This window comes from Dermacentor albipictus, chromosome 8 (assembly GCF_038994185.2).
Source record: "Dermacentor albipictus isolate Rhodes 1998 colony chromosome 8, USDA_Dalb.pri_finalv2, whole genome shotgun sequence".
NCBI classification, from domain to species: domain Eukaryota; kingdom Metazoa; phylum Arthropoda; class Arachnida; order Ixodida; family Ixodidae; genus Dermacentor; species Dermacentor albipictus.
In genome coordinates, this window is record NC_091828.1 from 118866345 (window position 1) to 118876100 (window position 9756).

A 9756-nucleotide genomic window follows, 5' to 3' on the forward strand; every position below is an offset into this window, starting at 1 on the left:
CTGCGCACGCACGTGCTGATGCCCATGAAAATAATTGTTTTGGGCAGGTCGAATAAACTCTCTTTAAAGTGCTCCTTCTTTGCATGGATCACTGCGCACGCACGTGCTGATGCCGATTTACGCTATAAATAGGCGAATAAGCGGAGAATAATTTTCCCCGAAAAATGAAAAAACGGTAAGCCTATAGCTCATGAAAATATTTGTTTTGGGCAGGTCGAATAAACTCCCTTTAAAGTGCTCGTTCTTTGCATGGATCACTATGCAAGCACGTGCTGATGCCGATTTACGCGATAAATAAGCGAATAAGCTGAGAATAATTTTCCCCGAAAAATGAAAAAAAACGGTAAGCCTATAGCCCATGAAAATAATTGTTTTGGGCAGGTTGAATAAACTCCCTTTAAAGTGCTCGTTCTTTGCATGGATCACTGCGCACGCACGTGCTGATGCCGATTTACGCGATAAATAAGCGAATAAGCTGAGAATAATTTTCCCCGAAAAATGAAAAAACGGTAAGCCTATAGCCCATGAAAATAATTGTTTTGGGCAGGTCGAATAAACTCCCTTTAAAGTGCTCGTTCTTTGCATGGATCACTGCGCACGCACGTGCTGATGCCGATTTACGCGATAAATAAGCGAATAAGCTGAGAATAATTTTCCCGAAAAATGAAAAAACGGTAAGCCTATAGCCCATGAAAATAATTGTTTTGGGCAGGTCGAATAAACTCCCTTTAAAGTGCTCGTTCTTTGCATGGATCACTGCGCACGCACGTGCTGATGCCGATTTACGCGATAAATAGGCAAATAAGCTGAGAATAATTTTCCCCGAAAAATGAAAAAACGGTAAGCCTATATAGGCCATGAAAATAATTGTTTTGGGCAGGTCGAATAAACTCCCTTTAAAGTGCTCGTTCTTTGCATGGATCACTGCGCACACACGTGCTGATGCCGATTTACGCGATAAAAAGGCGAATAAGCTGAGAATAATTTTCCCCGAAAAATGAAAAAACGGTAAGCCTTTAGCCCATGAAAATAATTGTTTTGGGCAGGTCGAATAAACTCCCTTTAAAGTGCTCGTTCTTTGCATGGATCAATGCGCACGCACGTGCTGATGCCGATTTACGCGATAAATAAGCGAATAAGCTGAGAATAATTTTCCCCGAAAAATGAAAAAACGGTAAGCCTATAGCCCATGAAAATAATTGTTTTGGGCAGGTCGAATAAACTCCCTTTAAAGTGCTCGTTCTTTGCATGGATCACTGCGCACGCACGTGCTGATGCCGATTTACGCGATAAATAGGCAAATAAGCTGAGAATAATTTTCCCCGAAAAATGAAAAAACGGTAAGCCTATATAGGTCATGAAAATAATTGTTTTGGGCAGGTCGAATAAACTCCCTTTAAAGTGCTCGTTCATTGCATGGATCACTGCGCACGCACGTGCTGATGCCGATTTACGCGATAAATAAGCGAATAAGCGGAGAATAATTTTCTCGGAAAAATGAAAAAACGGTAAGCCTTTAGCCCATGAAAATAATTGTTTTGGGCAGGTCGAATAAACTCCCTTTAAAGTACTCGTTCTTTGCATGGATCACTGCGCACGCACGTGCTGATGCCGATTTACGCGATAAATAGGCGAATAAGCTGAGAATAATTTTCCCCGAAAAATGAAAAAACGGTAAGCCTATAGCCCATGAAAATATTTGTTTTGGGCAGGTCGAATAAACTCCCTTTAAAGTGCTCGTTCTTTGCGTGGATCACTGCGCACACACGTGCTGATGCCGATTTACGCGATAAATAAGCGAATAAGCTGAGAATAATTTTCCCCGAAAAATGAAAAAACGGTAAGCCTTTAGCCCATGAAAATAATTGTTTTGGGCAGGTCGAATAAACTCCCTTTAAAGTGCTCGTTCTTTGCATGGATCACTGCGCACGCACGTGCTGATGCCGATTTACGCGATAAATAAGCGAATAAGCTGAGAATAATTTTCCCCGAAAAATGGAAAAACGGTAAGCCTATAGCCCATGAAAATAATTGTTTTGGGCAGGTCGAATAAACTCCCTTTAAAGTGCTCGTTCTTTGCATGGATCACTGCGCACGCACGTGCTGATGCCGATTTACGCGATAAATAAGCGAATAAGCTGAGAATAATTTTCCCGAAAAATGAAAACACGGTAAGCCTATAGCCCATGAAAATAATTTTTTTGGACAGGTCCAATAAACTCCATTTAAATTGCTCGTTCTTTACATGGATCACTGCGCACGCACGTGCTGATGCCGATTTATGCGATAAATAAGCGAATAAGCTGAGAATTATTTTCCCCGAAAAATGAAAAAAACGGTAAGCCTATAGCCCATGAAAATAATTGTTTTGGGCAGGTCGAATAAACTTCCTTTAAAGTGCTCGTTCTTTGCATGGTTCTTTGCAGATTTCTTTACCTATTTTATTTATTTATTCATTTATTTATTTATTTATTTATTTATTTATTTATTTATTTATTTATTTATTTATTTATTTATTTATTTATTCAGGAGCGGATAATACAATATAATACACAAAGAAAAGCGCAATGTTGAGGGAGCGCACACAAGAATTCGTTTAATGGGAGAGAACTGCTGGTTCCTGGTAGCGAATTCCAAGTTTCAATTGTTGTAGGGAAAAAGCTATAGTTAAAAGTATTAGTGCGTGGAAAAAAGAGAGTGATGTTAAACGCGTGATGTCTCCTACTTGACGAGATTCTTGCAAAGGTGATACATTCATTACTGTAGAGGCAACAAGACGAACGAATAATGCCGTGAAAAAAAAATTTTGAGAATTAACGTGTCGCTGTTCGGCGAGAGATGTTAGGTTGAGCGAGGGCATGACTGGCGATGGTAAGAACTGGTGCTCATAACGTCGACAGATAAATCTAATGGCTTTCCTTTGGACGGCCTCAGCTCTGTCTATTTCATACTGCTTGTAGGGATTCGAAACGATGCTACCATACTCAAGTATAGAACGAAGAATAGTTTTATATAATAATAACGTAACGACGCGCGAAGAATTAGACAGTGTACGACGTAAACCACCGAGTTTTTTGTCGAGCTTTAGTCGTAATGGAATCAATGTGCTTCTATGACGTCGGCGCAGAGACAACGTTGGAAAGACGAAGAAGAAATGACGTCTAAAGAACGGCAAAGACGGTATGACAACAACAGCATGACGAGAGCGATACGACGATCCTTCAGCGATAACGATAGCGACAGCGTGACAACGACGGCACAAAGACAGTGGAAGGTGAAATGACGGTGATGGCACAACCGTAATATTGTGACAACGGACGCATGCCAGCAATTGTCTGACTACGACGCAAGGAACGATGATGGCACGACACTGCGCCCTAATCATCGTTGAATGACGACAGCTTCATTACGGCGCAATCACGAACGAACAGCGTGTACGGTTCGACGAAGGCGGTACGAAGACGACTGAATGACTACTATAGAACGAGGTTACTGAAGGGATGACGATGATAACACGTCCGCGTGACGACAATGGTATGGCCACTACTGTGTTATGACGACGGCGTAATGATGACGGCATGATAACTAAGTTAGAACGCCGACCAAACGACCGCAACAGCATCGCCAGGACGGTGTATCAAACGCATGACGACGACGCATTGACAAGGATGATTTAATGGTACGGGGACAATGAGATGACAACAGACGTATGACGACGATGGCGTGATGGCGGTTGTATCGCGAAGCCCGTAGGGCGGACGTGGCGTGACAAGAGTCGCATGACGAAGCTGGAATGAGGACAATGGCACGACCACGACGGCATCGCGACCATGGTATGAACGCAGATGAACGAAATCGACTCTGTGAAGACGATGGCGCAACAACGGCAGCACAACACAATTGTCGATGGCAGGATGGTAGTGATAGAATGAGGAAAAATTATTCCCGCCGATGGAACGACGAAGGTGATACGAGGACGATGGCATGATGGCGATGGTATGGCGTTGCTTAAGTGATGATGATAGTGAAACAACAATAACACTGGTATGACGATGACAGTGTCACGACGACGGCATAATGAGAGCAGGATGACGAAGTTAGAATGACGATGACGAAACGAACATGACGGCATTATGGTCACGAGCACATACCTAGTGGCCCAAGCAACTAGGACCACCGGGCCGGTGTAGAAGCCATGAAGACGACGGCATAACGAGAGTCATATCACGAAACTAGAAGGACGGCGATGCAGCGACCACGAACCACGATGACATCATGAACACGAACCTAGTCGCCCAAGCATTAATGTCACTTAGTAAACATTTATCTACATTGCAATGAACGCACAATTAAGTGATTCAGAAACGGACATTAAAAGATGACCCCCAAAAATAAAGGAATTGGAAATACGTGTAATATTGTCGAGTAATTGCAAAGGAGCATGATTTCTAACATGATATTCTACGAATACGCTACGTGTCACAACGTTAGCAAGCTGGGACGGACTGATTGTCTCCGATCTTTACCTCATCTCGTTGGCAAGCAGACGCTCAAACGGCTTATGCAAAGTGCGTACGAACGTGAAGTGCCTTTTTTTAAGGTCCCGGGTGGGTTATTGGTGTTAACGTCACTCTTTCCCCGCGACAGAACATCCATGCACCGTGACGACCATATCTTGCTTTACTGTCCAATTAAACGAAAGACATTTTGTCGTTTATGTTCCAAAACGATGATCTGATATGATCTGTAGCGGGGAACTCCGGATAATACTTGACCCCCTGGCGACCCCGCAGCTAAATCCAAATACGGGGGTGGTTTTGCATTGCGCCCCCAACGATAAGCGGTCACCGCGACCAGAATCCAGCTTGAGACCTTTTATTTTTGCACTTCCGAGTGCATAGCAACGCCATAGGTTTCGAAGCGTTCAAGAATAAAGAGGAAGAAATCGGTAACTGCGAAAAATTGAGCCGTTTAATTATTATAATGAGGTTTTAAGTGCCAAAACCACTTTCTGATTATGAGGCACGCCGTAGTGGAGGACTCCGGAAATTTCGACCACCTGGGGTTCTTTAACGAGCACTTAAATCTAAGTACACGGGTGTTTTCGCATTTCGCCCCCATCGAAATGCAGCCGCCGTGGCCGGGATTCGATACCGCGACCTCGTGCTCAGCAGCCTAACACCATAGCCACTGAGCAACCGCGGCGGGTAATTGAGCCGTTGAAAAGAAGGTGCAAATAAATACAATATAGCCGTTTTTATTGCTACTAAAAGCGAAACTTGTGACTCCCCAACCCAAAAGATTATACTAAGTGTTTTGGTACATGTCAGGGGCAAGAACAATAATATTTCTTTATCCATGCATCTTTACAGCGCTTAAGTGTACTAAGAGTGTTAACACATCTGACATTCATCTTTTCTGGCAAGTGTCTATTCTTGCAGAATATAGATTGGCGTTGCACGCAATAGAGTCTCCTTCTTGCTCCGCGTTGGGGCATGTAATTCAGTTGCCATTCCGTACAAGAATAGCAAGTTAAATTATTTTCGCCATGGTACCGGCATAGCCATGCTTGGATCTCATGAAAGGCGTGCAGTAAAGCATCTTCAGCCGTTGTATTCCTTGTAGCGCATTATCGCAGGACAAGACCTGTCATGGCAAAATTTGCGTGGCCAACCAGCAATCTCTGTAAAAGGAAACGTACGTATTGCAACTCCTGTTCATCCACCTATAAATATAGCAGATGTGTCATAGTAGAGACAATATGCCTTGTACTAAGCGACACTACTGACGTAAAAATTGTAGTGCCGAAAAAAATAACCAAGAAAGGTTTTCTGGGGAAACAATGGTAACAGAAGAGACGGGCATACGCCTATAAGAACAGGTGGTTAGAAAAGAATAGTGTAACGCAAGTAAGCCTACAAGAAACCGCCTGGTATAGCATCACAATAGTGAATGGCTCATGCATAGAAGTAACGCGTTTTCTTAGGTTTCTCTGACTTGATTTCTGATTTGTTTTGTATTGCATATTAGATGACAAGAGCTGCTGGTAGCCCGTCGTTTGGTTGTGCCAGCTGGCCTGTCAGGAAAATACACTTGAAAGAAGCTCTTCACTTGAGAAGCCAGCGTATTTTATAGTTTGAATGTGAGGGATACAACGGATTGTGTGGTAAGATCGACCCAGCATATCCTTGGCACTGGTGTAGCGAGAAACAATCTACAACAAATAGCCGCTGATTGGTATCTGCTGAACTTCCTTTTCTACCGGCGAAGCACTGCACTATTTTCGTTGTATGTTGTTTTCGGTCCTCTATCTTCTTTCATTTTCATCAACTTTCGCTCTATTTTTCCTGCGGCCAGCGCTTTATTTTTGAGCTTTTAGCCGGAAGCTGAAGTCATTCAGCAGCTTCAGCACTGCCGGAGCCACCCACTTGCTACGCAACCAGGTCTCCAAACAAATCACTTAAACTCTTCCTTTATGTCAGACACCACTCACAGGACAGCACCATCACCCTGTGTTTCAGAAACCTGAAATATTCACGAAGATAGGAACTCACTGCTCCTCCTATTTTTCTGGACTGTCAATGAAGCAAGGATGTCGATGTATTCAATGTTATTTCAAAGACACTTTAAGGAGCTAGTGGTCGAGAAAATATTCGCTGCCAGAGATTCGCCCCACAGAATCCCTCAATGCCTAAACTGCTGACAACTACCTGCCCACGAGCTTCAATCACGTTGAAAGTAGCCAGTTGAAGTCCCCACATAGGTCTGTAATCCTTCGAGCAGGGCAGCGGCTTCAAAGGTATTTTAGGATCGCTCCCCTTAACACTCTCCGGTGAGAGCCCATCTATGTAGGCGTCACGCTGAGACAGATTTCGAAACCGCATCTGTACAGTCATCATCATCATCATCATCATCAGCCTGGTTACGCTCACTGCAGGGCAAAGGCCTCTCCCATACTTCTCCAACAACCCCGGTCATGTACTAATTGTGGCCATGCCGTCCCTGCAAACTTCTTTATCTCATCCGCCCACCTAACTTTCTGCCGCCCCCTGCTACGCTTCCCTTCCCTTGGGATCCAGTCCGTAATCCTTAATGACCATCGGTTATCCTCCCTCCTCATTACATGTCCTGCCCATGCCCATTTCTTTTTGTTGATTTCAACTAAGATGTCATTAACTCGCGTTTGTTCCCTCACCCAATCTGCTCTTTTCTTATCCCTTAACGTTACACCTATCATTCTTCTTTCCATAGCTCGTTGCGTCGTCCTCAATTTGAGTAGAACCCTTTTCGTAAGCCTCCAGGTTTCTGCCCCGTAGGTGAGTACTGGTAAGACGCAGCTATTATACACTTTCCTCTTGAGGGATAATGGCAACCTGCTGTTCATTATCTGAGAATGCCTGCCAAGCGCACCCCAGCCCATTTTTATTCTTCTGATTATTTCTGGCTCATGATCCGGATCTGCCGTCCCTACCTGCCCTAAGTAGATGTATTCCCTTACTACTTCTAGTGCCTCGCTGCCTATTGTAAATTGCTGTTCTCTTCCCAGACTGTTAAACATTAGTTTTCTGCAGATTAATTTTTAAACCCACTCTTCTGCTTTGCTGTACAGTAGTGACATCCAAAGCAATGCTGCAAATACCTTCAGTAAACAAAACGATGGGGGCAATTTCACGCTGAATGCATAGAATGTCACCTCCAATCAAAAATGCCTAAATTATTCTGTTTTCATTGACGACACTACCAGCCATATATAGGGTACCTAGCTGGCCAGCCTGGGACAAGGCCTTTGTTGATACTGGCGCATTGCCTAAAAAAAGCTGCAGTTCAGGTATATCACAAGACCCAAACAGCTCCATTGAATCATAAGTGACGCCTCTGGCCGATACAGCACCGCAGTGACTCCTGAACTGAAAGCTAACGGAAACGGTATATGTTCTCGACAAACCCGAAGCTAAGTCAGCTTGGCCTCAGTGAAGTACCTCAGAGCTATTCGGAAACAGCAGCGCATCGGTGTTGAGCGCATCCTTTGCGCAGCAGCTTTCGTAAGTTAGAAAGGCCCCACAACAAGACGACAGAATAAATTGGAAGGGCACATGGGTACTTCTGCTTAGTATTAACAGGGACATGTGACTTTGTGAAGGGCGTTTAGTGCGTAAATAGTGTACCTGGTTGAGTGTTAGAGTCGCAGGATAAGTGTAGAAAGAGATGAAACTTACATTGTGTGTGTGCAAGTTTGTACGCTTAATTTATGCATCAGATATGCATGGTTTCTTATGCAAAAATCTACAGTCGGTGTGATACAATGAGAATGGCTAAACTGACCCACACAAGGAAGACTAGAAATATCTGGAAGAGGCTCCCTTGAAGCAGTGAACATAAATAGGCTGCTGATCTTTACATGATCTTGAGCTCGCGCTCTTTCGGTCTTGTCTGGCCTGTCCTTTTTCTGGTTAGCTATACTCACTGCATTGCAAGATGAGTGCTTATCAGGACAGTGATTATGGCAAATATCATTTATAACACTCTATAACAAAATATAACATGTGCAGTCATGCAATAGCATTGGGTGATGGACTATCGCTGTCAAGGACCGCCTTACTGCAGGGCATAATATACAGCCTAACGGTTCTAGCCATTATTATAATAGTGATGGCAATCATTATTAAGACATATGCAATGACTAGGAAAGCTGTATTTCTTTAAGTGACAAACAACGCTGCAAGTAGCGTAGAGGACTCTACGTTAAGATATTTCATATTGTCTTGGATACGTATTTATAGCACTAAAAGTTTATGTAGGGGATCGGTACCTAAGCCCGAACAATCTGAACGATATTTGGTTAAGTAGTACCATAAAGTATCACAGCCAGATTTTATCGGAAAGTGTTGGGATTTCGGAAGTTGCTGTATTTTCTGGTCGGTAATGTACATGTCTTTGGAAGTTCGAGCACACTAACATTCCCGAGCCTGTAATATTTCAAGTGTGCTAACAATACGACGGAAATACAGCCCACCCTTTTACCCGAAGCACTGCACATATTGTTTGCACTGACAAGGCATAGCAGGCGAGCAAGGAACAATCGCACGCTTGCGGATATGCCCTTTAGCAGAACAATACGTTTGCGCTCCAAAGGCCCCCTTGAAACCAAGGACTTTAGGCAGACTCACAGTTGCTCTGCGTACTGTAAACATCTTTATCGCGAACACTTGCACGAGTTCTGGCGTGGGCAGAGTGGTGATCAAATTTCTGCAGATGATCACAAGCCGAGCTAGTAAAAACACAGTATTGAGGTGCGACGTACAATACGAGCAGCAAAAACAGATCTGAATGTTTTCTTGGATCAAATAAATCAACATAAGGTGCACTTATTCTATGACAGCGGCTCATCTCTCTAGTTGTCAGAACGTCTCGCATATCAGCTCTTTTCTATTTTTTTATAGCAAGAACTCTATTTACAGTTACCGGTGCTTCCGACTTAAATTCGTCACATCTAGCCCGGTGCTTGAACACTACTTCTGACACCACATGCCAATTACCCATATACTTACAAACACAGTTTGCAAGTTAAATTCTTATTCAATGAATTGACAGCACAAGTTTTCCTCTGTAGAATTGAAGACGGTAAGTTTTCCAACGTTGTATTTTTAGTATGACTACTTAGACTTAGTCGATTGCGCACAATAACTTTAAAACCTGCGGCGAAGTGCGCTGAAGCTTTATTCGGTCACGCAGTCTCTTAAGAACGTTTTCTTTGGA